This window comes from Equus caballus, chromosome 1 (assembly GCF_041296265.1).
Source record: "Equus caballus isolate H_3958 breed thoroughbred chromosome 1, TB-T2T, whole genome shotgun sequence".
Taxonomy (NCBI): Eukaryota; Metazoa; Chordata; class Mammalia; order Perissodactyla; family Equidae; genus Equus; species Equus caballus.
In genome coordinates, this window is record NC_091684.1 from 185,017,368 (window position 1) to 185,045,006 (window position 27,639).

The window sequence follows — 27,639 nt, forward strand, 5'->3', positions numbered from 1 at the left end:
GCGCCCATTGGCCAGGCCGCGGCCTCGTGTCGCGCCCGCCCCCTCCGCGACTCCCCAGCCCGGGCCGCGCCCACGGGAGCCGCAGGACTGTCCCCGCGAGAGCGCGCCCCCCGCGCTGCGCGCCGCGCCCCGCCCCGCCTCGCCCGCCGGCCGTTGGTGGGCGGGGCGCTGGAGTCGGCCGGGGTCCCCCAAATCCAGCCGGAAACAGTTGGCGAGTAAATGTCTACGGGATCCTTGTGTTGCTTCAGGCGTCCTGGTGCGCAGGGGGATTTCAGGAGTGGACAGGAACCTGTTAGGCTCCTTACCTCGTGCAGTGGAGACAGGCATTGAACACACGAATGCAAGGAGAGCTGTGATGGGTGCAGATGGGGACAATAAGGAGCTCCGAGTGGGGGGCGGAGGCGAACCTCACCTGGTCAAGGGGGTCAGGAAAGGCGTCTCTGAAGAAGGGATGCCCTCCTTCCTCCCTCTGCCACGCGCGCGCACACAGAAACACACCCACATAGACCAACATACCAAAGAGAGATTACCTTAAATATGTCTATCTGCCCACCTCTTTTAGTGGCTATAGGTAACGTGTAGCTCAAGGCCGGGAGAAAGACACTGATCTGGTGGGTTTTGCAGACGACAGGCTGCTTGAGATCCGCTGTGGGCTGATGATACCTCCTGGAGATGCTCTCTTACATGTCCAGATTTTCCCACTGGCAAATGGGCCGGCAATATTGCGCTCACGTTCGGGAACGAGATGCACGGTCAGCGTGTGAAATGGCACAGCTGCGTGGCCTGCTGTTTGAATGGTAAAAGGTTTCTTGGTTAAATAGCCTACTTATTAAACTGTAGAACTTTCATGGTTGATAACTTTTTATTTATTCATTTAGAAATGTCAACTGCTGTTCATAAGCTAAACATTGAAGATAGAAAGCTAGATAGACTGAGATCTGCCTTCATAAAGTACCCCGCCTCCTTGGGAAGAGGGGCAAGCCACCCGATTACAGTGAGATGTGGTAAAGGGTATCTTCATGTTGTGTGTAGGACGCCACGAGAGCCCAGAGAAAATCAGATTGGGACTGTAAAAGCGTTCTGGGAAATAGTGCTTGAGCTGAGTATTGAAAGGAAGGTAGAAATGGAAGAATGAATGGGCCTGGGGAGGAGAGAGGGCCAACGGATATTCCAAGCACCGGAGCGTGAACCCCATCTGAAGGCCTGATGCTTTTAAAGGGCTGCACGAATTTCCATGTGGCTGAAGCAAAAAGAATGTGAGGGCAGTAGCAAGAGATGGAGCCATATAGTAAACAGGGCCCATATCCTGAAGGACCTTATGTGAGGAGCTAAAGAATGTTTAACTTGATATCCAACAGTTAAAAGGACCAGTGGCTTAATAAGATTTGCTTTTTGGACAATACTTGAGGGTGGGCGGTAGCCTGGAGGCTACTGAGGAAAAGAGGGTCGGGTTGGAGACATTCCAGTGGTAGAACCTGTGACTGGGACATGTATAACCCACACTCCCTCCGGAGCTCCTTACCGGTAAGAGATCCACGTCCCTCCCACTTCCAAATCTTGCTGTATGGGGCTTCTCTCTGTCCCTGTTCCCGAGCTATCGCTTTTCAGTTCTGTTCAGGCGTGGACAAGCTCTGTTCTTTTTCTTCAAGAACTCCAAATACCTCAGCACTTGGCGATGCTCAGTTAAGTTTACCTAAGATTGGCAGCACCACCCATAGCTACCCTTCCCTCACTGGGCCAGCTCCCCGCGTTCCATTCCTACCACGTGGTCCTCCCCACAGTATATAGCCCCCCAATCCACAGCATCTCTTCAGGAGAGCAGCTCTACCAAGCCAGTCCACATCCCTCAGCTTCCCTGAGATTCTCGTGAGCAAAAGTCCCTCCATCTTGCTAGAGTTGATGACTGACTAGAAATGGGGAAAAGAGGCTGCGATCCTGCATGATGACAACATTCACAAAGAATCCAGGGGAAGAAGTTGGGCTGAAAAGATGTAAATTCTGTTAGGACGAGGCTGAGTCAGAGGAACCTAAGGGACATTTAAGTGGAGGTGTCCAGGGGCAGTTGGGCATATGGTTTAGAACTCAGAAGAGAAGCCTGAACCAGGAGCTAGAGACAGGTGAATTTTTTTTTTAATTTCATTTTATTTTATTTTTTTGAGGAAGATTAGCCGTGAGCTAACATCTGCTGCCAATCCTCCTCTTTTTGCTGAGGAAGACTGGCCTTGAGCTAACATCCGTTCCCGTCTTCCTCTACTTTATATGTGGGATGTCTGCCACAGCATGGCTTGACAAGCAGTTCATAGGTCCGCACCCGGGAGATGAACCAGCGAACCCCAGGCCACCAGGGCAGAACATGTGAACTTAACCTCTGCGCCACTGGTCTGGCCCTGAGGCAGGTGAATTTTTTTTTAACTTTTTATTAAGATTATGGTAGTTTACAACCTTGTGAAATTTCAGTTGTACGTTATTGTTAGTCATGTTGTAGGTACACCACTTCACCCTTTGTGCCCTCCCCCCACTCCCCTCTTTCCCCTGGTAACCACCAATCAGTTCACTTTGTCTCTATGTTTAACTTCCACCCATGAGTGGAGTCATACAGAGTTGTCTTTCTCTACCTGGCTTATTTCACTTAACATAATACCCTCAAGGTCCATCCATGTTGTTGTGAATGGGATGATTTTATCCTTTTTATGGCTGAGTAGTATTCCATTGTGAGTGTGTGTATATATATATATACCATATCTTCTTTATGCAATCATCAGTTGATGGGCACTTAGGTTGCTTCCACGTCTTGGCTATTGTATATAATGCTGCCATAAACATAGGGGTGCATAGGACTTTTGGAATTACTGATTTCAAGTTCTTTGGGTATATACCCAGTAGTGGGATGGCTGGGTCATAGGGTATTTCTATTTTTAACTTTTTGAGAAATCTCCATACTGTTTTCCATAGTGGCTGCACCAGTTTGCATTCCCACCAACAGTGTATGAGGGTTTCTTTTTCTCCACAACCTCTCCAACATCTGTCACTTTTTGTTTTGGATATTTTTGCCATTCGAACAGGTGTAAGATGAGATCTTAGTGTAGTTTTGATTTGCATTTCCCTGATGATTAGTGATTATGAGCATCTTTTCATGTGTCTAGTGGCCATCCGTATATCTTCTTTGGAGAAATGTCTGTTCATGTCCCCTGCCCATTTTTTGATTGGGTTGTTTGATTTTTTGTTGTTGAGCTGTGTGAGTTCTTTATATATTATGGAGATTAACACTTTGTCAGATAAATGACTTATAAATATTTTTCCCAACTAGTGGGTTGTTTTTTTGTTTCAATCCTGTTTTCCCGTGCCTTGAAGAAGCTCTTTAGTCTGATGAAGTCCCATTTGTTTATTCTTTCTATTGTTTCCCTCGTCTGAGGAGTTATGGTGTCTGAGAAGATTCTTTCGAAACTGATGTCAAAGAGTAGACTGCCTATATTCTCTTCTAGAAGACTTATTGTTTCAGGTCTAATCTTTAGGTCTTTGGTCCATTTTGAGTTTATTTTGGTGAATGGTGAAAAAGAATGATCAATTTTCACTCTTTTACATGTGGCTTTCCAGTTTTCCCAGCACCACTTGTTGAAGAGACTTTCTTTTCTCCATTGTAGGCTCTCCGCTCCTTTGTTGAAGATTAGCTGTCCATAGATGTGTGGTTTTATTTCTGGGCTTTCAATTCTGTTCCATTGATCTGTGCACCTGTTTTTGTACCAGTACCATGCTGTTTTGATTACTATAGCTTCGTAGTATGCTTTGAAGTCAGGGATTGTGATGCCTCCAGCTTTATTCTTCTTTCTCAGGATTGCTTTAGCAATTCGGGGACTTTTGTTGCCCCATATGAATTTTAGGATTCTTTGTTCAATTTCTGTAAAGAATGTCATTGGAATTCTGATTGGGATAGCGTTAAATCTGTAGATTGCTTTAGGTAGAATGGACATTTTAACTATGTTTATTCTTCCAATCCATGTGCGTGAATGTCTTTCCATCTCTTTATGTCGACATCAATTTCTTTCAGGAAAGTCTTGTAGTTTTCATTGTATAGGTCTTTCACTTCCTTCGTTAAATTTATGCCAAGGTATTTTATTCTTTTTGTTGTGATTGTGAATGAGATTGAGTTCTTGAGTTCTTTTTCGTTAGTTCATTGTTAGTGTGTAGAAATGCTACTGATTTATGTATGTTGATTTTATACCCTGCAACTTTGCTGTAGCTGTTGATTATTTCTAATAGTTTTCCTATGGATTCTTTGGGGTTTTCTATATATAAGATCATGTCATCTGCAAACAGCAAGAGTTTCACTTCTTCATTGCCTATTTGGATTCCTTTTATTTCTTTTTCCTGCCTAATTGCTCTGGCCAACACCTCCAGTACTATTTGAATAAGAGTGGTGAAAGTGGGCACCCTTGTCTTGTTTCTGTTCTCAGAAGGATGGCTTTCATTTTTTGTCCATTGAGTATGATGTTGGCTGTGGGTTTGTCATATATGGCCTTTATTATGTTGAGGTACTTTCCTTCTATACCCATTTTATTGAGGGTTTTTATCATAAATGGATGTTGGATCTTGTCGAATGCTTTCTCTGCATCTATTGAGATGATCATGTGGTTTTTGTTTCTCATTTTGTTAATGTAGTGTATCACGTTGATTGACTTACGGATGTTGAACCATCCCTATGTCCCTGGTATAAATCCCACTTGATCCTGGTGTATAATGTTTTTAATGTATTGCTGTATTCGGTTTGCCAAAATTTTGTTGAGGATTTTTGCATCTATGTTCATCAGTGATATTGGCCTGTAGTTTTCCTTCTTTGTGTTGTCCTTGTCAGGTTTTGGGATCAGGGTGATGTTGGCTTCATAGAATGTGTTAGGGAGTGCTCCATCTTCCTCAATTTTCTGGAATAGTTTGAGAAGGATAGGTATTAAATCTTCTTTGAATGTTTGATAGAATTCTCCAGAGAAGCCGTCTGGTCCTGGACTTTTATTTTTGGGGAGGTTTTTGATTACTGTTTCGATTTCTTTACTTGTGATTGGTCTATTCAGATTCTCTATTTCTTCCTGCTTCAGTTTTGGGAGGTTGTAAGAGTCTAGGAATTTGCAATTTCTTCTAGTTTGTCCAATTTGTTGGCATATAATTTTTCATAGTATTCTCTTATGCTCCTTTGTATTTCTGTGGTATCAGTTGTGATTTCTCCTCTCTCACTCATTTCTAATTTTCTTTATTTAACTCTTCTCTCTTTTTTTCTTAGTGAGTCTGGCTAAGGGTTTGTCAATTTTGTTAATTTTTTCAAAGAACCAACTCTTTGTGTCATTGATCCTTTCTACAGTCTTTTTTGTTTCAATATCGTTTGTTTCTGCTCTGATTTTTATTATTTCCCTCCTTCTACTGACTTTGGGCTTTGTTTGTTCTTCTTTTTCTAATTCTGTTAGGTGTCGTTTGAGGTTGCTTATCTGAGATTTTTCTTGTTTATTGAGGTGAGCCTGTATTGCAATGAATTTGCCTCTTAGGACTGCTTTTGCTGTGTCCCAAATGAGTTGGTATGGTGTGTTTTCATTTTCATTTGTCTCCAGATAATATTTGATTTCTTCTTTAATTTCTTCAATAATCCATTGTTTGTTCAGTAGCATGTTGTTTAGTCTCCACATTTTTGCCCCTTTCCCAGCTTTATTCTTGTAGCTGATTTCTAGTTTCATAGCATTATGATCAGAAAAGATGCTTGATATTATTTCAACCCTCTTGAATTTATTGATGCTTGCTTTGTTTCCCAAGATATGGTCTATCCTTGAGAATGTTTCATGTGTACTTGAGAAGAATTTGTAACCTACTGTTTTTGGATGAAGTGTTCTATATATATCTATTAAGTCCATCTGGTCTAATTTTTCATTTAATTCTATAATTTCCTTGCTGCCTTTCTGTCTGGATGATCTATCCATTGGTGTTAATGGGGTGTTGAGGTCTCCTACTATTATTGTATTGTTGTTGATGTCTCCTTTCAGTTTTGTTAATAGTTGCTTTACAAATTTTGGTGCTCCTGTTTTGGGTGCATATATATTTATAAGTGTTATGTCATCTTGGTGGAGTGTCCCTTTTATCATTATAAACTGCCCCTCTTTGTCTTTCTTTATCTGTTTTGCCTTGAAGTCTACTTTGTCTGATATAAGTATGGTGACACCTGCTTTCTTATGTTCATTATTAGCTTGGAGTATTGTTTTCCATCCCTTCACTCTGAGTCTGTGTTTGTCTTTGGGGCTGAAGTGTGTTTCCTGGAGGCAGCATATTGTTGGGTCTTGTTCTTTGATCCATCCTGCCACTCTGTGTCTTTTGATTGCAGAGTTCAATCTATTTACATTTAGAGTTATTATTGAAATGTGGGGGCCTACTGCTGCCATTTTATCACTTTTTTTCCAGTTTTCTTGCATTTCCTTTGTTTCTCGTCCCATGATTTTTGGACTACTAATTCAGGTAGGTAGATTTCTATATTGGCTTTCTTCTTATTTGTAATCTGTGTCTTTATTCTTGTTATTTGTTTAGTGGTTACCAAGTGGTTTGTATAAAACATCTCATAGATGAGATAGTCCATTTTCTGATAGCCTCTTATTTCCTTAAATTAAGATGTTCCATCCCTTTTCTCTTCCCCTTCTGGGTTGTTATTGTCAGATTTTTTTTTCTCTTCCTTCTTGTGTTGTGAGTCTGTGGTTAAAATGACAAGGTTATATTTATTCTTGGTGTTTCCGTTCCTTTTATCTTTAATGTTATATTTAACTTTTGCTAACCTGTTCTGATGGAGAGCTGCTTTCTGTTATTGTCCTTCTACTTATCTCCTTTGCTCTGGGTTTTGTAACCCCTTTCCTTTTTTTGATTTTTCAGGTATGATGGTCTTCCTGAGCATTTCTTGGAGAGGAGGTCTTGTGGCAATGAACTCCCTTAACTTTTGTTTGTCTGGGAAAGTTTTTATTTCTCCATCATATTTGAAGGATATTTTCGCTGGGTAGAGTATTCTTGGATGCAAGTTTTTGTCCTTCAGAGTTTTGAATATATCATTCCACTCTCTTCTAGCCTGTAAGGTATCTGCTGACAGCCTTACGGGGGTTCCTTTGTAGGTTATTTTCTTCTGCCTGGCTGCTCTTAGTGTTTTCTCTTTGTCGTTTTTTGCGAGCTCCACTACTATATGCCTTGGGGTTGGTCTTTTTACGTTGATAAAGTTTGGAGATCTATTGGCTTCTGTCACATGGAGTTCCATCTCTCTCCCCAGATTTGGAAAGTTCTCAGCCATTATTTCTTTGAACAGGCATTCTGCCCCCTTCTCCTTCTCTTCTCCCTCTGGGATACCTATAATCCTTATGTTGCATCTCCTAACTGAGTCAGATAATTCTCAGAGACTGTCTTCATTTCTTTTTAGTCTTACTTCTCTCCTCCTCCTCTGTCTACAGCATTTCTATATTCCTGTCCTCCAAATTGCTAATTCTATCCTCCATATTGTCGACCCTACTGTTCAGAGAGTCCAGATTTTTCTTAATGTCCTCCATTGTGTTCATCTCCAGTATTTCTGATTGTTTCTTTATAGTATCAAGTTCTTTTGTGACATAGCTCCTGAACTCGTTGAGTTGTCTATCTGTATTCTCTTTTAACTCATTGAATTTTTTAATGATGGCTGTTTTGAATTCATTGTCATTTAGGTTATAGATTTCATTGTCTTTGGGATTGTTTTCTGGGTACTTGTCATTTTCCTTCTGTTCTGGAGATTTGATATATTTTTTTCATACTGCTTGATGGCATGGATTTGTGTCTCTGCATAGAGATAGAGTTTAGTTACTGCTTCCACTTGCTTCTACTGGTGTGTGTGGGGGGTGGGGGGGAAGCAGCTGTTTAATCTGCACTGACCAGGAACCCTGTCAGCTGTTGCTGACCGGACCTGGGCCCCTCCTTGTAGTCACAGTGGTCCTGTGGGGTCTCTCATCAGCTGTGGGGACAATCTCAAGGGGGCCTCAGGCTGTTGGTGCCTATTGTCACATACCACCTAGACGCACTCCCTCCTTAGGGTCTGCAGCAGTGTTATGGGCTTTCCCAGTGGCCGGGAGCAGGTTCACCTAGATTTGCAGCTCTGTCACTGTCAGAGCCCACAAGATCTCACTTGTCCTCTATGGGCCACAGCAGAGCTATGGGTACCTACTGCAGTCTGTGCTTAGCTCACCCAGCTGTGCTACTTCTGCCTCAGGGCCTTCCAGCCTTGTGATTGCCAGGTGGGGCCTCTTCACTAACGCTGCACAGAGGCTTTTGCTGTGGCTACTGTAGGACCATGGATTTTCCCCCTGGACCATGGAGCAGGCTTGCTGGGACTCCAACCTGCCGCCGCCCATTCACACAGGCTCACTGATTGTCCCTTGCCCACTCTGGGACACTGCCAGAGTCTGTGAGTCAGAGGTGGCTGGTAGGCTGCTGCCCTGCCCAGGATCCTCCTGTCCTGGAGCCTTCCAGCATTCTGAATGCTGGGTGGGGCCTCTCCACTAATGCTGAGTAGGGGCTTTGCCCATGGCTGCTGTGGGGCTGTGGATTTTCCCTCTGGGCCACAGAGCCAGGCTGCTGGAGCTCCACCAAGCCCCTGGTCACTGCCACGGGCTCACTGGGTGTCCTTTGCCCCCTCTGCGACTCTTGAGGCAGGTGAATTTTTAAGAAGCCCCTGGTGATTGTAGCCATGACTGCAGATGAGGTCACCCAGGAAAAGTACACAGAGTGGGAAGAGCAGAGTACAGAATAAACCCAGGGTCTCTGGCATTTCCAGGATGAGGGTGTAAAGGGAGCCAATAAAGGGCACTCAGAAGGAGCTGACTGAGATTTCATAGCAAAGAGGAGACACGTTTGGGAGAAGCCAAGGGAGGAAGGGACAGCCAGTAGATCAAATGGGTCAGGGAGGGACAAGCAGAAGCAGGAAGGGAAGTGCCAATTCATTTTGTCCTCATGGAACTCAGTTGATGACTCATTCATTGTGGGGTGATAAAGGCAGAAACTTGATTAGAGAGAGAGTGGGAAGTAAGAAAAGAGAGCTAATGAGACTTGTCTTTTCAAGAAGATTGTCTGTAAAGGGAAAGAGACGGGTAGGATGGTAGCAAGGGTTTTGATTTTCAGATCAGAAAGCTGTGAGCAAGTTTATAGGCTTAGAGGAAAGATACAGGTAAAGATGGTGGGTTGGGGGACCAGGTATAAAGCCTTAATAAACAGCAGCTGGTAGGTCTTTCCTAAGAGGGGAAGGATGGAAAGATGAGAGTCAGATGGACACAAACACAAGAGAGTAACTGAAGGAACTCCCTGCTTTTCAGACTCAGTTTTCCGAGTGAAAAAGAAAAAAAGGCCTTCTGCTGAGAGTGAGCAAGGTATTGAGGTGGAGGGTTTGGAAAGGAAAAAAGGGAGTGGCAGAAGCTCCCTAAAGCTGCTAAAAGGGATTGTTAGGCAGAAAACTCATATGATTTTCACCAGCAATCCACAAGGACCCATATATAGAACTTGTGGACAGGAAGAACAAATTGGAGTAACATACATCAGGGCTTCTAAAATGGAGCTGGGAGGCCATTAAGGAAATGCAGCTTATGCACGCACACCACATCTCTACCCGGACGGCATGTAAATTTTGAACTGTGCTTCACTGTTGTCATCTTGACCCTCCTTCAAGAAATATGCTTACTCCCATAGATAAGAACTTTTTGCCTTAGAGATGGCCTTAGCAACCAATCACATAAAGCCAAGAAGCAACAGTTGTTGCTAGCCCCAATCAAAATTTTGCAAAACAACCTGTGTGATTTCTCTCTTTTTGTGTTTATAAACCCTTGCCTCTGTTGTCATCCTCAGAACACATTTTAGGTTTCTGCCTGAATCTGTGTCTCCAAAATTGCAATTCTAATCGCCTGAATAAATATCAGCTATTTGAATTGTAGTGAATTTTTCCTCAGTCAACAAACTGGAGAGGATGAATTAGGAGCCATGCTTCAGACTGGAGTCTTGCTTGATGACTAATGAGGAAGCAAGAAGGTTGGTGGGGAGAGAATAACTGAAATAATGGCTATGAGAATTGGGTCAGAGAGGGAAGTAAATGCAGAAAAGTGAAAATGGACTAGTCCAGAGGTGTGTGAGGTTGGAAACTGTAGGAGTAGATGAGAGGGAGAGCTTCTGTCCTGGAGGATGATAACCACAGATGTGCTTCTGAAATTTAAGATTACAGAGATGAGTCAGTCCTAGGCAATGATAGGCACAAGTATGACCATGGAACAGGCAGCCAAAGTGGAGTGGAGGGGAGGTAAAGGCTGTCAGTGCTGATGGTGTTGGCCAGGCTGACCACGTGAAAGTTGAAGTTGACCAGGATGATGGCAGGACTAAGGGTTGAAAGGAAAAGTCTGCAGACTAAATGTCAAAGTCTTCAGGGAGCATGGAGAAAAGCTCAGGAGACAAGTGGAGCAGAGAGGGGTAAAGCCTGGTGGCATGTGGTTTTGGTTAGGAGGCAGTAATAGGGAGCAAGAAGAAGGCCAACTCCACCCCCACCCCCAGCTCTGTGGTGGGAGGAGATAGGTCATTCTTTGGGGGAGAGGAAGGAGGTAGAGTATTTACAAAGAAGTTGACAGTAGAGGAGACTTTGTTTATAGGGGAAAGGAGAGCCTGGCAAGGGATAGGGTTGGCAGGAAGGGCTCAGTGCAGGGATATGTCTGCAAGATGGAAATACCAAAGCAGCATGAGAAGGTGGGACATTGTCATCTTAGGGAGGTAGTGCTAATGGCAAAATGGGCCAGGCTGACCTCCAGGTCCGGCTTACAGGACACCGGCAGGCCCCAAGTGGTGTGAACACCGGCAGGCCCCAAGTGGTGTCCAGGGCTAAGGGGCTCCCACTGATTACAGTCCAGTCAGCAAGCCAGGACCTTTACTCATTCTCGGCCTTTCAATCACATGCTAGTAAGAAGTAGTTTTGTGCTCAGCAAAGCTCAGCCCTGGAGTAGTGGGTCATGCAGGTGACAGAAGCAACCACTAGCCCATGTAGTCTGCCCGGCCTAGGGCCCCTGCCCAAAGAAGAGAAGGGGAGGAGGAAAGCACGTCACCAGGGCTTCCAGCGTATGAAAAGGAGAGTCCTGGACAAAAGCTTCCAGCTTCTGAAAAGCAAAGTCAGGACTGAGTCAGGTGTGAGAAGAAACAAGGTACACTGCAACATCTTTAAAATAAACACACATACAATGCACACATCCGTGCACAACAACGAAGCTGTATTCATAAAGAACATCAGTGCCTGCCAACACATAACAAAAAGAACTTGATTCAACCAGCATTTAAGGATCTAGTTACTATATGTTTTTTATTTGTGTGAAAGTTAATACATAGTTCTTAGCTGAGTGTGACCAATGAACATTTGTATTTGCAGTTTTGTAGGTTTTTCTACAAGAAACATCTGCTAAATACCTAGCTCTTCACAGCGCAATTTCGGAGCTTCTTTTCTTAACTGCCCAGTTCTCGCTCTGCGCTCACAGGAGGCCTCCCTCCAGCTCTCCCTCTCTGCCGCTCTGCCAATACTCTGCCAAGACCCTCACATTTCCCCCCAGCCTCAAAAGAGTTCTCTCTCGTCTGTAAAGCTACTCCCTCCACTTAGGCTGAATGTGACAGCTCCTCAAGAGTCTCCTTTCCCTCCTCCCTACTTCCCTGCACCTTCCATATGTCCTCAGCCAATCTTTCTGCCCATTTTTCCCTTCAGATCCTTTTGCAATAAGAGTATCAAAGAATTGATCAAGCTCTCTTTCCTTTGCTGTTAAGCATGCACAGTTGTGGTGATACCCACAGCCACCACCTCCTCTTTGCCAGGAACTTTACACCTAGTCCCGACCACCCCTCCAAAATATACGAAGTCTAGGTTCTACCTCTACCTGCTACCAAAACCATTTACTCAAGTTGACCCAATTCAGTGTGGTTTAATCATTCCTCTTCTTATTCAGCCTCTCTGCAGCATTTGACACTGTGGAACATTTCCAGCTTATCCATAGTCTTGCTTTCGACCACTCTGCACTGTCCAGTCTTCTCTTGGAGTTCTCACTACTCCTTGGAGAAACCCCATCCTCTTCCCCATCCCTAAGGGCTTGCTACCACGGGCAGTCCCGGTGGCTTAGTGGTTAAGTTTGCATGCTCCACTTTGGCAGCCCAGGGCTTGCTGGTTTGTATCCTGTGCGCAGATCTGAACCACTTATCAAGCAGTTTCCCAGATATAAAATGGAGGAAGATGGGCACAGATGTTAGCTCAGGGCCAATCTTCTTCACCAAAAAGAGGCAGATTGGTGGTGGATATTAGCTCAGGGCTAATCACTCTCAAAAAAAATGACTTGCTACCTCTACCTTTCTCCATTCACGCACGCGTCCTCAGTTGGCTCATCCCTTCCTTTGGATCCCAAATATCACTTCCAGTCTTTATTCTAACTGCTGGCAGAATATATCTAAATATAATTAAAATAATAATAAAGGTTATCATTAATGTAATTGTCTATGCCTTCCCAGTTTTCATATTTCAAAGTGCCATTATCCCATTTCCTTAGAAAGAGCAAGTACAACCCCTATTTAATAATTATGGACGCTGGAGTTCAGAGACACATTCAAGTCCAAACTAATCTTGCACCCAAAACTCACTTTTCTTATCTCTGTTGATGGCCAAAAGAAAAAAAAGCACCTTGATTTCCAGGCAGAAAATTTGTACCAGTTTTAATTCCCTTCTTTGCTCCCCACCCATGATTCCTGGCCCCAAGCGATATGGAGTCCTTCTTCCAAGTGTCTCAGGTTGCCTTCTTGGGTAGGATCTGCCATTTTGTATGTCCACACACAACCTCACTCTTAAAAAGATAATGAGCTGGCTATTGTCACCCAAACTTGTCTTACCAGCTTGTTAACCCTGAAAACTTTCATCCTGAAAATACTTTTGATCTGTGAGAAAAGAATGATACGTTTTCAAGAAACTATCCCATGTTGTTTGCCTCCTGGAAGTTTTCACTTCAATCATCTTTTCAGTCAAAATGACCCAGTAGTTCACCAATCCATTCACTTAGCACCCACTGCTGTGTGCCCACAATATGCCAGCTGTGCCAGTGCTGAGCTACAGAAAGACCAATGCAACATGACCTCTGCCCTCAATTTAAGGTTTAATGAGAACCATGTCCATGTATCCCATTGTTTTAAACTTACAATTAAGTTTAAACCTGTAGTGAGTGCCTCCCTTTGCCAGGGGCTATAGGAATGGTAGGGCGGGTCACAGAGAGCCAGCCCTTAAGGAACTAATGGCCCAGCAGAGGAGACGTGAACACACATACTGTCAACAAAGCATGGTTCATCCACCCCACTAGGTTTTCATAATATTCCTGGACCAGCAGCCATAGTAATTGCAGGTTCTAGGCCCAAGCCTCTCCTACAGGCGCTGGGCAGGGCCTCTGGCAGCTGAGCTGTTCTGGGGCAATGAGGGGACTGTTTGTGGGTGAAAAAGAAAGAAAATGAGAAGGTGAGCAGAGGCTCTGGGGACAGGAGGGGTGACAACTGGTAGCAAAAGTGCTGGTATGGTGGCTTGGTGTGGGGAGGAGAGGGGTCAAGCAAGGCCAGTCAATTTGAGTAGAAACTAAGAAAAACTCCCCAGACATGTTGCTTGATGTCTCAAAACACGGTAGATGCTTGGTAAATTGTCGCATTTTTTATTGTGGCAAATACAGATTGGCACAAAGGAAAAACAAACATTCATAATAGAACAACCATCCACATTTCCTCTATATATGACTTATTTAAATGGATTATTACTGTGGGAGAAAAACAGAGTTCACAGATGCACGTGCTTCAGAATGGGTCAGAGTCAACTCTGGAGTCCCCCTCAGCGATGTTATGTGTAGCAGTAAATACGCCTTACCAATCGGTTAAAATATGGCTAAAAATAGCAAACAATTTGATTCAAGATAAAGGAAATACAAGAAAGTTGATTTAACCACTGCATTCATTCACACGTTCATTTAGCAAATCCTCATTGAAATCTTACTCTGTCCTGGCACTGAGGCCTGACTTCTAATACCCCCATTTTGTTTGGCACAGGGTTATGACTAGTGACTTCTGTGAATGCCATGAGTGGATGAAGTGGCGCTGGTGGATCAGGAACCCTGATGTTGCCGACAGGTCATCCAGATGCCCGTGTCTTCCGTGGTTGCCTAGGACATGAGCAGCAGGAAGTGAGGGCCTTTCCCCTCCACACAAGGGCTTCACTGTCTGCACCATCAGTCCCCACTCTGACCTCAGGTCTTCAAGGAAATGAAAACCTGCTCCCCCTTGCAAAAGGCACACCTCCATATGCAGTCTACAGACCTGGGGGACTAGACCAGTGGCATGATCTTGCCATCCTCCTGCCAGAAGTAAATGAAAAGAATTCATCCAAATACCCAGACCAACCAAAGAGGGGGTCTGAGGGAGGAGATCCAGACTGTGAAAGGAGATGAGAACTGAGGAGACTGAGGCCTGAGAAGTCCAAAGCCGAGGATGCAAGGAGACAAGGAGGCAAGGAGGCTGGGGAGGTGGAGAAGGCTGAGGAGGCAGCAGAGGCTGCTGTGAAAAGAGGAAGGCAGGGAGCAGTGTCTGGCTGGAAGGGTGGGGTCCTTCAGGTATATCTGAGAGTAAGGGCCAAATGGACCCTTTCAGATGCCATTGGTTACAAACCAGCCTGCATCTTTAGCAAATGAATGTAAACAAGAGGCCCCACTTAAACAAGCCTCACATTAACAGTTCCTGCTTCCTCTAACTCATCCTAATTTCTCAATACAAATACAATAGTGATTTCATGTTTAGTCTCCTTTATGTTGCAAATAAATAGCAGGCCATGCCCATTGTGTCATTCTTTGTAGCCCGGAGAGTGCAAATATAGAATGTAAAATAATTTATCTTAAAACTGTGCTGTGAAAAGTGAATCATTTTGACAGATGATCATCACTCTTAGGGTACTGAATTTTTAAAGTCTAAAATTCACATGTAGGAGATTTGGCTACTTTAGAAAGATATTTGAACTGATTATCAGTTCATCTTGTTACCAAACCAGGTTCATTCTTGCCCACCACCCAGAAAGCCAAACACCAAGACAACGGGATTACAGCAGAGAGAGGGTTTACTCACAAGGCAGCCATGTGAGGAAGTGAGACCATGAGCCCCAAATGCACTTCCCCAAAAATAGGGTCTCAGGGATATTTATGGGACAGGGGGCAAGGCAGTCAGAAATGTGGAGAGACATGATTAGAGGTGAGGAGAGGTGAGGTAATTGATGGTCTGCACAAACATAGTCAGACTTCATGCCTCTTCATAGGACCCATGTTCACAAAATGGTGGCATTAGCATGATCTGAGGGTGGAGTTTTTAGCCTCTTGTTGTCAAATGGTCACAAATCGGACATCTCTGCAGGCCCAGTTGACGATTTGGTGGTCTCAACTGGCCTGAAGTGGACGAGGAGTTCTAATTCCTGAAAAACAGCTCACATGCCCATTACCATGGTGACCTAGGCTCCAGAAAGATGTTATCCATAGGAGCCTAGTGGGAGTCAGATAGCATATTGCCTAAACAGCACGGTTAACAATGGATGGGTTAAACAGCTAAAAGCTATAATCAGTAATTGCAAAAAGGAAAAAAAAACTTTAGTTCCTAGCTACTTAATCATCAATAGCTAACTTTCTGCCAGTTTCAATCCCCCTATTCTTTGGTCATTCCAAAGAATGTTTGGGGCAACAACCAATCTAGCTACTTCCTGCTGAATCGGGGCATAGATCTGGCTGAGAGGAATGAAACTGTTTAGCACTCTCATTTGGAAATGTTCCCTTGTTCCAGGCTTCATGTTGACGTTTTTGTATTATTAGAATTTTGTATCTTGCTCTACATCTAAAAAGCACATTTTATAATCAAGTATCTGATGATAAGGATAAGTATAGACAATCCAAATTTTAACAGTCCGTCAAAAATAGACCTAATTCCATTGGGGCCTCCATTTGATCTCCAGGTGGGGCAGACATCTGGTCTCAGTTCCTGATAGTCTTTTGTTTTATTGGATATGCATCAGAGACCAGAGCAATGGCCTATACCCTGGTCTTTCAGTTGTCATTGATAATGGCCATCAGCACAGACTCTCTGCCTGGGGGTCATCACATTCCTAAGTAATTCAAAAGAACAAAGTTATCAACTTATAACAACTAAGAGGGTCCATAAAATCTACAGAGTATGTCTGGGTTAGTTAATCAGAAGTCATTCAAAGTTACAATATGGTTTCTTTTTTACAATATGGCTTCCCTTATGCCAACCTTGTGTTGACTGGTGTCAATCCCACCTTTTGTTGTTCATCTTCAATCTTGAGGGATTATCCTGTTGATGAGGGGCATAGGTTGTTCCATCTCATTGAACCAGTCTCTTAGTAAGATGGTGATGCAGGTGGGTTCACAAAGTTGAGCCTTTCTGAACCCAGGTGGCAGCCAGACAAAAGATTTCTAGGTGTCAGAGTGCAAGCATCTTTTGCAGTTTGAAATGTCTCTGATGATGTCATCACGTGTTCAGGTATCTTACTGAGTGTCTTACACAGCAATAGACACGAATCTCTCTTACGTTTATATCAAGTCGCCCAGCTTCAGTTTGAAAGTCTTCAGGAAAAAGGGCAGGTTCAGTTCTCAATGATTCCAAATGAAAATGGTGGGAAAAAAATTGAAAATGTTAGTTTGGAGATTTGTAGCCAGATATTTCAAGAGACTAGAAGAATTCAGGATCCAGTCCAGTTAACAGACATAAAATAAAAACCTCAAATAAAATTATCAGAACTAGAACCTAATATCCATGAATGTGTACTACAGTTTTTATTGAAACATAATTTTTCTCTCTAAAATCACCCTCATTTTTACCAAAGAGAGCCAAATTAAGACTAACTGGTTTGCAAGATAAGCCTAGTTTCAATAAAACTTAATTCAATTATTTACATAATTACAGCAGGAATAGCCATTGATCATATAGGCTTTTTAAAATCTGCTTTGCTAGAACTTTTTATAAGGAATCTCAAGTTGAGCTTTAAATGCCTCTCGAGGCCAGAAAAGCCAAGCCAAGGATTTGTCATCAGGCTTTGCCTGGAGTTTAGATTTGGGTGAATTCCTCTCTTCTCTTGAGGCTCCCCAAAGTATTTTGAGATTCCAGGCACCTGCCAGATAAGTGACCTTCCTTACTTACCCAGGTTGCTGGATTCCTTGTAAACAAGGACCAAGCCAATATTTCCAAGTGGCTTTATTACAGGAAGTCAACCTTTATTCCTCAAAAGCTGTCTTGTCATATCTGAGTCTGTATGTTTCTCTCAAATATGACATTCCAGTCAAAGCTTTGGTAAGATAACCAACGTTTCCAACTGTGTCCTGTTAAAAGGAGAACAGATTCTTATTGAACTTATGCAAATAACTCTATTGCCATGAAAAAAATACTCACTCATTAAGAGTTTCCAAATCCTGGAGGGATCAGGTAAGAAGAAAAATAAATGTTTCAAATCTGCTTACAAAGGTATAATTTATCAAATTGATATAAGTCATAGTAAGCATGAGAAAAAAAGAGTAAAAGACTTCCTTAAATCTGGAAACAAAACAGAACATAAAAAATCAGCAATATCTCAAATGAGAAGTCATACAAATCATAGTCATCCTCATCAGTTCATTCAGTCCTGTGTAACTGATTCTTGATCTTAATCTTCTGTTAGCAGTTTTATGAGGTCATCAGTTTCTCTGTTAGAGTTCTGTAATTTCTTACCCAGTTCAGTTTTACAATCTGAAAGTTTATCAGAAATCTCTAGAGTGTCAGAGTCCTTTCCATGAATTTCTCTGAAGACAAAACATATTTTGCAAAAGCATCAGAGTAAAACAATAACTGTCTAGAAAAAACAAGATCCCAAAATGGAAACTGACAAAGAAATTTTGTTAATTTGTGACATACAATACTTTAAAATAATAGCCAGAATTATGGCCGACAACCAGGACCAATCAGAATTTTAGGAATGTTATATAATTTTTAAAATACTTATATCAATAACATTTACTCACATAATATCACCGTAGAAAGTTTATCATCACTTATTTTACAATGTTTCCCATGTAATTTAACATACCAAATAAGAGTAATAAGTTTAGTGTCTTCCTCCTTACAGGAAGAGAGAGCAAATCTCTTTGAGAAGTCTCAGGGGCCCTCTGAAAATCCTCAGAGAAATTCTCTTCTCTTCTTCCTGGCCAAAATAAAGCCTTTATTCAGGATTTGAATATTTTGGTGGGACAAGGAGCTGGTCAAAAATATCAAAAGGTTTTAAAACACTTGGTCAAATAGGAAACAATGTTCACTCTATTCAATCAAAGGGACAACAGAAACAGTCAAGGGCAAACAGTTAAAACAGTCAAAAAAATCTTAATAGAAAAATGTCAGTCTTTCTGAACATAGGAAATTATTTTAAGAAAACATAAATTTTATGTCTTTTAGGTAGACTTTCTCAAAAATAAATTTTAAAAACCTGTTAAAACCTCTTTATCAAGAGCAGACCAAAAGTTTAAGAAAATTATTCTTTTGAGAGAGAAAAGCAAATTTTAATTTTTGCACCAGTTCATTTTTTTCATTAAAACTCACTTACTTAATTGGATTTACTTTCATCTTAGCCAACTTGACCAGGCATAAAACTCCTTTCAGAATTTCTCTTTCACAAACCTTCTATAACTTTCTTTGCACATTCAGAATTTGTCCCATTTTCTTTTTCTTTTTCTTCTTGTACTTTAGGGCAAATTTGCCTTTCTTAACCCAACAAAAAAATGTCCTTATACTTTCTATAAATGTCTTTATACTTTCTATACTGAAAACATACATTTTACTTTCCTTAGATACAAAGATGTTTGCCTAATTAATTTTAGTAGCTTTAATTACATATGTTAATTAGAATTTTTAACCCTTACAGACCCTAGTAAAAACTAAGCAATTATGAACTGTCTTTTATATTAGCATACTGCAGCTTGGCCAATTTATAAATACATTTTATAATTTCTAGAAACATGCTACTTCATGGTACAATCTTAATAAAATACAAGACATGTTTACTAATAGACCCAAACACCTTTTAGTTTCTTTGTAATAAAAAGCCAAAAGCAGATAAATCTAGATATGTCTAATGATAATGTTTTAGTATTTTATCTTATTTGAAAAATGACCCAGATGTTCAGTGAGTTTTTATCATTCAATTTTACCTAGCAACACTTCAAAGTTTCAGGTTACCAGAAAGATTTTGGAAGTTATTTTAAATATACATGTCATAAGACATAATTATTTTTAAAAGTTTACCCAACACTTTTATCTTTTTCACATCTATTTAGTTTACTTGTTTCCAATAATTATTTAGATTACCTATAATGCTTCATGAGACATTAGACAAAATTAGCCATCATTTTAAGTTATTAGTTTTGCTAAACAGTTTTTTAATAAAGATAACATCAGCTTATTTGACCAATAAACCCAGACATGTCTGCATCATATCCAAATTCTGACAATTATGAGGACATGCTTATTTCAATCAAATCAACAACCTTAAATAAGCTTTCAGTTACCAAAGATTAATTTTATATCATGTTAACTTAAAAGACATTTGGGTTAATTTCTTTTCCATTTGTAAATAATTGATGTAACCACTTACTTTTAGCCAATTAAACAGAGCCCTTAATTTTGGCCATACCATCCTAAGGTAAAAATATCACACACATATAACATACATACAGACACACATATACAGAGATTGCACAGCTATTGTTTTAAAATTACTGCCATGAATCAGGTACAAGCCTCTCTAGTTATGAATCCAAATTTTGTTTTGAGCCCTTTTACTAATATGTGTGGAGAAGACCCTCAAGATGCTAGATTTTTGGTGAGGGCACTCTTCTGGCTGTTTTGGACTTTTTCCTTTTTTTTTCCCCTTCAGTCTTAGGAATTAGTGATGGGCTAGATAGTGCTTAGAGGATTTGCAAGCTCTTCGAGATAAGGGAAATGGGTGGAACTGCCTCTAAAACTACATTTCCAGTCTTACAAGGATTTTCCAAAGACAATTGCTCCTGATTTTTCAGAAATTGGGTTGTAACACAAATGACATTATGGGTTGATCTACCTGTCCACTACATCATAAAGGCACAAAGAAACCACTCAAGTTTTCTCCAAGATGGAGTTTCGGGGGCATAACCCACACAAAGTTGAAAGTCTTTCGAGTTAATTAAAATGCACCTGAGGGGTGAGTCTCCAGAGATGCTTGGGGCATTCCCCATGGTGGTTAAGCACCGTCAGTGTCTGGCTGACAGTGGGCCAGAGAAGGGTGCAGTACCCAACTGCAGCTGTCAACATAGTTATAAGATTTAGTCAACAGCCCAGGCACTTAGTCCGTGAGCCAGCACAAGGCAAGCTAGGGAGGCAAGAGACAAAGGCCTGGAGCTGGCAGGGGTAGGCTCCCAACACCAAGGTTGAGTTAAGTCCCTGGCAGAAAGTTTTTCAAGTTTTCATTTTACAGAAGATCTAGGTTCTGCTCAGGTACAGCCTGAACTGAACCCCGACTTGGTGACAACAGAGGAGGTGACGAACGAGACAGCAAAGAAGGGAAAGAGGTCATCAGGTCTCGCTCTCCCAGCCCCTTCCGGAGAGTTATCAAGATAAAGGTCACACAAACAACAGTTCCCAGGCAAGACAGTTTACAGAATAAATTACCAGTCTCCTGGCCCCACAACTGATATAGTAGGCGCCTAAAATCCTCAACAAGCTCTTGACAGGAGACAAAACAGGGTTCCAGATTGTCAGTCAAAGGACTGACCAAGGAGCCAATCTGGAATCACTCCAGAAGCCCAAAAACCAGAGGAGAGCTCCCAGGGGTGGAACATGGACTCTTTAAAACCAGGCAGAGGAGAGCTCCCTGGGGTGGGGGTGGGGTGTGGAGCTTTCATTAGCATCTGTAAGACCACAAGTGGAAGCTGAGATTCCAAATTTAAGTTCTTAAGACTAGTCATTGCAAGAGCTCCCTGATTGTGGCCATGTGGTGTCACAGAAAAATACCATCTTTTTCATAGACTCGCAACTGAAAGTTGTCCAATTTTGAAGAATGCACCCTAGGGGGCTGCAGGTGGGAATCAAACTAGTTTTATCCATTGTTTCAGAATTTAGACACAGCCGGTCAAAGTATACTTATGCTAAGCTAAGCCAAGCCAAGGGCACTTCTGTGAGCAGATCCCCTAATTCTTCCCTATTATCAAGCATCCTCAAAAAACAAGACCCTCACAATGAAGGCCAGACTGAGGCTTCCTTTTTCAGAAGTCACAGAGGGTGTGCCCTGCCAAACCAAGGCTTCCTTTCAGAAGTCAGACTTAAAGGAAGAAGAAATAAGGATGCAGTCACTTGTACTAAAGTTACTCGCCAAAAACACATCTTCCAAACCAAGAAACCATCTCTCTACTGCAAAGTGAAAATATGTGCCAGGGAGTCAGCAGCACCAAGCCAGGAAAGAATCCTGGAACACTCCCAGGAGAAATGCTCCCGGCAGCTGCTGGACTCATCCACAGGTCCTCCACACTGGTGAGGGGCTGACGAAACTCCGGCAAAAAGGTCCATCTGGAATTAGCTCCTGGCTGGCTCGCCATTTGTTACCGAACCAGGTTCATTTTTGCCCACTGCTCAGAAAGCCAAACACCAAGACGATGAGATTGCAGCAGAGAGAGGGTTTACTCACAAGGCAGCCAAGCGAGGAAGCAAGAGCATGAGCCTCAGATTCGCTTCCCTGAAAACAGGGACTCAGGGATATTCATGGGATAGGGGAGAAGGTGGTCTGAAATGTGGAGAGAGGTGATTGGGGGTGAGGAGAGGTGAGGTCATTGATGGTCTGCACAAACATAGTCAGACTTCATGCCTCTTCATGGGACCCATGTTCACAAAATGGTGGCATTAGCATGATCTGAGGGTGGAGTTTTTAGCCTCTTGACATCAAAAGGTCACCTATTGGACATCTGCATGGGCCCACTTGATGATTTGGTGGTCTCAACTGGCCTGAAGTGGACGAGGAGTTCTAATTCCTGAAAAACAGCTCACACACCCATTACCATGGTGACTCAGGCTTCAGAAAGCTGTTATCTAAGGAGCCTAGTGGGAGTCACATAGCATATTGCCTAAACAGCACAGTTAACAATGGGTGGGTTAAACAGCTAAAAGCTATAATTAGTAATTGCAAAAAGGAAAAAACCTTTAGTTCCTAGCTACTAAATCATCAATGGCTAACTCTCTGCTGGTTTCAATCTATGAGACAGAATTGTACAAAATAATCATTTAGTAAAGTAAAATAACTTCCCTTCTATGACTCTGAATTTTATCAAATAGGTTTTGGACTGTACTATTTAATCTAGACATAATTAAATCAACTTAAGGTCCTTGGAGAACTTGTCCAAATCTTAAGGTGGAGGTGGTCTCCAACTATTTGCTTAAATTGCACATCTGCTCATTAGAGCCAATTAGTGTTTTCTGTCATTAGTGCTAGAATGCTGAGCTTCCTACTGCTGAATTTCAACCCTGTCTGGAACATCTATTACCCAGGGCGGGGATTTAGGAGCAGCTGCCCTGTAATATTATGTCAGTTACATGTTATTTCATTATAATTTTATAAATTATATGTACAATAAAAGCTGGATTGTCTGACATTGCCCTAACAAGTTCTAGGAATCGGTGTCTGTGATGCTCTCCCAAAATAAATCTTTACACCAGCTGACTAGTAATACTGAAATTCAAGCAGTGTCAACACATTCTGAAGACATGTCCAAGTTGTCTCGAAGTCTTTAGGTGAGCAAAGGAAGACACGGAAAAAAAATAATACATCTTTCTCCCAAAATTCAAAAATAAGAAAAGCTTCAGAGATTCATAAGAAATTCCTTTTTGAAAAAAATAAAATTCGATTAAGGCTACAGGGCTGTTCCATTTTATGCAAGGGCTGTGTTCCTAAAGACTTTGTGTCATTCAAAACATCAATTCAAGACACAGCCTGGCAGAGGGTGGCTTTCATTTCCGTTTATCTGCTAAAGAAGAAATGTTATATAGCAACACTTAAATGCAGTTTACAATTTACTGAGCCAACTTCTTTTAGAATATGTGATTCTTGATTTTTTTTAATTTGGGAGGGTTTTCATTGTTTCAAACTTTGCATAGAAAGTGTGACAATATCTTTATAATGCTCAATTTCAAATTTAAATAATTGAAAAATACATTAAACATGATTATACTACATAAACTGGAAAAGCTATAGAAAAAGAAAAGAAACTGGAGAACACTCATTAAAATGATCTGGTTTATCTAGCAAATATAATTTTTCCTTCATGATATTTGCAGCATATATGACAAAGAGCCAATATGCCTAAGAATATACAAAGAATTCTTACAAGTCAATAATAAAAAAGATAAACTACGAACATAAATCCTCCTGTGTCTCTACAGAATTTTCAGTAAAATCCACTTTACTCCTAAAAAAAGATAAACTATATTTTTAAATGGGCGAAAGAAACAAACAAGTGTTTCACAGAAGAAATATAACCTATAAACATGAAAAGGTGCTTGACATCAGCCATAATTAAAGAAATCCAATTAAAGCAACGATTAGATGCCATTTTCACCCTATTAGATTAGCAAAGGTAAAAAGACAAAAGGCTTATAAATAGCCATTATCATAGGTGGAGGTGGGGAGTGGGAGCAGGACTTTAATCAATGTTAATTAGGGTATAAATTGTTACAACCTCCAAAAGAAGGTGATTTGGCAACCCAGGGAAAAACAAGAAAGTTCACTTGTGGGAATTTGCCCTAAGGAAGCGGAGGGATATGGCTGCCGATCCATGAAGACTGAGATGCCACAGGCAGCAACCTCAATGCACAACCCGCTCCGCCAGTGACTTCCACCAGGAATCCAGGCACAGCGAGAACACAGGGATTTCTGTATCTGCTCTGAGATGGGCAAGAATACAAGGGGATGTCACATCTCTCCGGGGCATTTCACTGGAAAATCTCCCAAAGATCTGCCTCTTCTCTTGGCCTCCGGCCAGCCCTGTGGCTCCTCCCAGGTCCTAGTCATTCAAGAATTCTGGTGGCCAGTCCTGAAAAGCCAGGCCCAGAAGCTAGCATCCACCCTACAGGCAGGGCTTACCAAACCACCTCCACCTAGGAGGCAAGATTGCTCCTACTAGCCTCTAAGAACTTGAAAATGTCCCCATTATTACATTTGTAATAGTGAAAAACTAGGCCACAAGTATAAATGTACACATATAGGGGATTAGACAAATTATGATACATTCATACAATGGACTGGCTTTTGAAAGGAATGAGTTGATTGTATTTTGGACTAAAAATGGAATGATGTCCAAGTGGCACAGCCAAAGGGAAAAGACTTGCAGAACAGGATATAGGCCATGATGACATTGTCTGGTTTGTGCGTGGAGGGACCCCAATGCCTCGAACAAGGGAGGTGCTCGAATATTTGATGAATGTATGAGAATGTGTAAAGAGAAAAATCTAGGAGGCCTTCAACTTTGTGCACTATGTTCTCTGCAATCTCCCAGAAGCTGGAAAATTACCTGGTGGCCCAGGAAGTCCCAAAGTGTGTCCTTAAAAATACACAACATTTACAGCAACTGAGGCCAGGAAGACTGAAGGGCGAAGGGAAAAAGGCCGCTTTTTACTTTACATAATTCTATATCCTTTAGCTGTTCTTACAAGCATGTAATACTGTGTGATCATTCATAAGAGTAGAGGAAGGGGGAAGAAAGCTTGAAGTTCTTAGAGAAATATGGATAAAATAAGTATATGAACTACTGTCAGTTATCCTTCTAATTGTTCTCATTTTAAGTACTTCGCTCCAGCCATTTTGTTCTAAGTCTCTAAGAAATCCAGAAAAAACTTAAAATTAGCATCTGTATGACTGCTTGACTACACTTGTTTACATTAACAATCCTTTCTACATCCATTTCTAGGTCCACATGTGTAAGTCTTACGTAACAGAAATTTTTGATACCTAAGAACTTCCACTCCTCCAACAAATAAAGTAGCAAAAGCTTTTAACATGGCATAAAGTAACACTCAGGTATGGTATGGAACCCAGCCCTAGTAGTCTAGTGGTTAAGATTCCGTGTTCTCACCCTGAGTTCATTTCCCAGTCAGGGACCCATACCAGCCGTATGTCGGTTGTCATACTGTGGCGGCTGCATGTTGCTCTGATGCTGAAAGCTATGCCACCGGTATTTCAAATACCAGCAGGGTCACCCACAGTGGACAAGTTTCAGCAGAGGTTCTGCTCTGGAGTAGGAATGGCACTAACAAAAAGGTATGAACACAACACTAGTGGGTGATGTCCAAAGTTGAGAGTTTCCCTTTTTCCGTCTAAGTGGAGTGCTGACCCAATGACAGCGGGAGGAAAGTTGGCACAAAATAGAGGGGGATTTCCTGGCTCTGCTGCCCCAGTCAGTGCTAGCCCCTGACCTTCAGCCACCACAGAGAATATCTCCACTGATCTTCTCACCCTTTACCGCTGAGATACCCCAAGAGGCACGGGAGCAAGCTCTCCCTTGAGGCCAGGGGCTGGGGATAGCCTGGAGGGGCCAGCTCGAAGAACAGACACAACATTTATTTGAGACCTCATTCTAAATTTGCATTCTACTCTGAAAATACATATCTGCATTTGTTTCAACATGTAAGTGTTTTCCCCCAAAATCTCCCAAATGAATCTTATGTTCCAGGAAGATGGAAATTGTGTATATGGTGGTTTCAAGTATCCCCAGCACACACACCAACTGAGATTCAAGTTTGAAAACCTGGCTGCAGCCTCTCCCGCCTCACAGCTCAGATTTGATTATCAATGTCTCCTGGCAATTCCAGGAGTCCAGGATCTGCAGGCTTCAATCAACTACTCACGCCATCTCCCCAACACATGGCTGTCCTTATCACTCTTCCTTCTGCTCAAAAAGCATAGGGGTCCCCTATTTCCATCTGCATTTGGTGCAGACTCCTTTGTTGTGCTTTCCAGAATCTCCACAGTTGGACTGCACCCTTCTGGTTACTGTAGTCTCCATAGTAACCAGGTGGTCCTGCTTGGTCCCACACTCAAATGGCCTCTCCATTTATAAACACTCCATGTGTACTCCCACCTTTATGCCTGGAATTCCTTTCATACTTGCCTCTATATAACCAAATCGTGTTCTTCAAGATTCAGCTTAAGTTTTCATTCTCAAATTTAAGAATTCCCTGCTCTTTCAAAATGTAGGGACAGCTGCAGTCTGTGCCAAAATTTGGCTCATCACTTGATTTTTGTTTCACATTTTGGGTAATGCCTTATCTCTGTCCCTAAGTCCCCTCCTAAAGCATCCCAGTAGCCCCATTTCCCCCGCTTCCCCAACACCATGCCAAGTTCCTGTCTGGGTCCCTGTCCATCTTGTCCCCGTAGGCCTTCCAGCAGCAATAATCCTGGTCCTGAACCCCAGCCCCATCCTTCTTCCACTTCAGTCCTCCCTGGTGCCCACCTATTGTTGCTGCCAGGTGCCATGAGATCCTTGGCTGGGCACCCTCATGTGGCTTCCTCATGGTAGGCTCTGGGTTCCAACCTTCCCAGGCAGATGGAACATTGGTCACTACATTTATGAATGTTCTACAACTCAACCAAATGAATGAAACGTACGCTGTATCCAGGTGTGTGAATGACGGCAACTCAAAGATGGGCATGTAGGGCCTCTGGTAAAAGAGCACAGATTGTACTGGAGAAAACAGTCCGGAAGAGGCAGTGATTTTTCCTGATGTGACACTCCTGATGTGAGGGTGTCAGGAAGGCAGGAGATGTGGGCTTCGAAAGGTGTGTACGATTTCCCAGCTTGAAGTTGGAAATGGGGAGGAGGGGACATGTGGAGACATTCCAGGCAGAGGAAAGTGCTTGACCCAGAGGCTCAGAAAACATGAAAGGACCGGCCTCTTCAGAATACCAAACATGCTAGCTCAGTTCAAGACTGAGCTTTCACTAAATTTTTCCAATTATAAATGTTTTCTCAGGTGCAGATAAAAGAAGAAAACATTTTGAAGAATAGGACAGAGCTTGGGCATGCTCTCCTGGAAATCCTTCCTGGGGCTAAACCTTATCCTTTGAAAGTAGATCCTTTGTAAATATCCCAAAGTCAATTACAGAATAATCTAATGAGTTATGTGTGTTATCAAACTGGTTCATGCTCTATGGAATAAGTAAAAAAGATGACTAAATGAGTCATCTTTCATGCTCTGTGGAATGAGTATGGAATGAAACTAATCTTCTCGGCCCATGAAAGAACTCAGAAGGCAATTTCAAAAGTTAGCGATCAGGCTGGAAATACAGGAATTATCCTGGAGTAGTCTCTGTCTTCACCTAAAATTACTGATAAAGATCTATAATCGTTTCCCTAACCATTGAATCACTCCATTGTCCTGGCCACCTCATTCCTTTCCTTTCCAGTCCCTAACTTAGGTTAACCATCGATTCTCACGTGGATTAACCAAAGGTGTGGCATGACTACCATGTTTTCTGGTTGGGTGGAGGGTAAGGGAAACCAGGGT

At 42.2% G+C, this 27,639-nt stretch overlaps 2 long non-coding RNA genes across 2 annotated transcripts; one reads left to right on the forward strand and one right to left on the reverse strand.

Moving 5' to 3' along the window:
- Positions 1-117: 117 nt before the first annotated feature.
- LOC111772023 (uncharacterized) lies at positions 118-14,873 on the forward strand. The gene is made up of 3 exons (XR_002805886.2): positions 118-256; positions 625-797; positions 14,095-14,873. It is a non-coding gene; the product is annotated as an uncharacterized lncRNA (long non-coding RNA).
- LOC138925163 (uncharacterized) lies at positions 13,691-16,906 on the reverse strand. The gene is made up of 2 exons (XR_011440996.1): positions 16,355-16,906; positions 13,691-16,180 (listed from the first exon to the last, which is right to left on the reverse strand). It is a non-coding gene; the product is annotated as an uncharacterized lncRNA (long non-coding RNA).
- Positions 16,907-27,639: the final 10,733 nt, after the last annotated feature.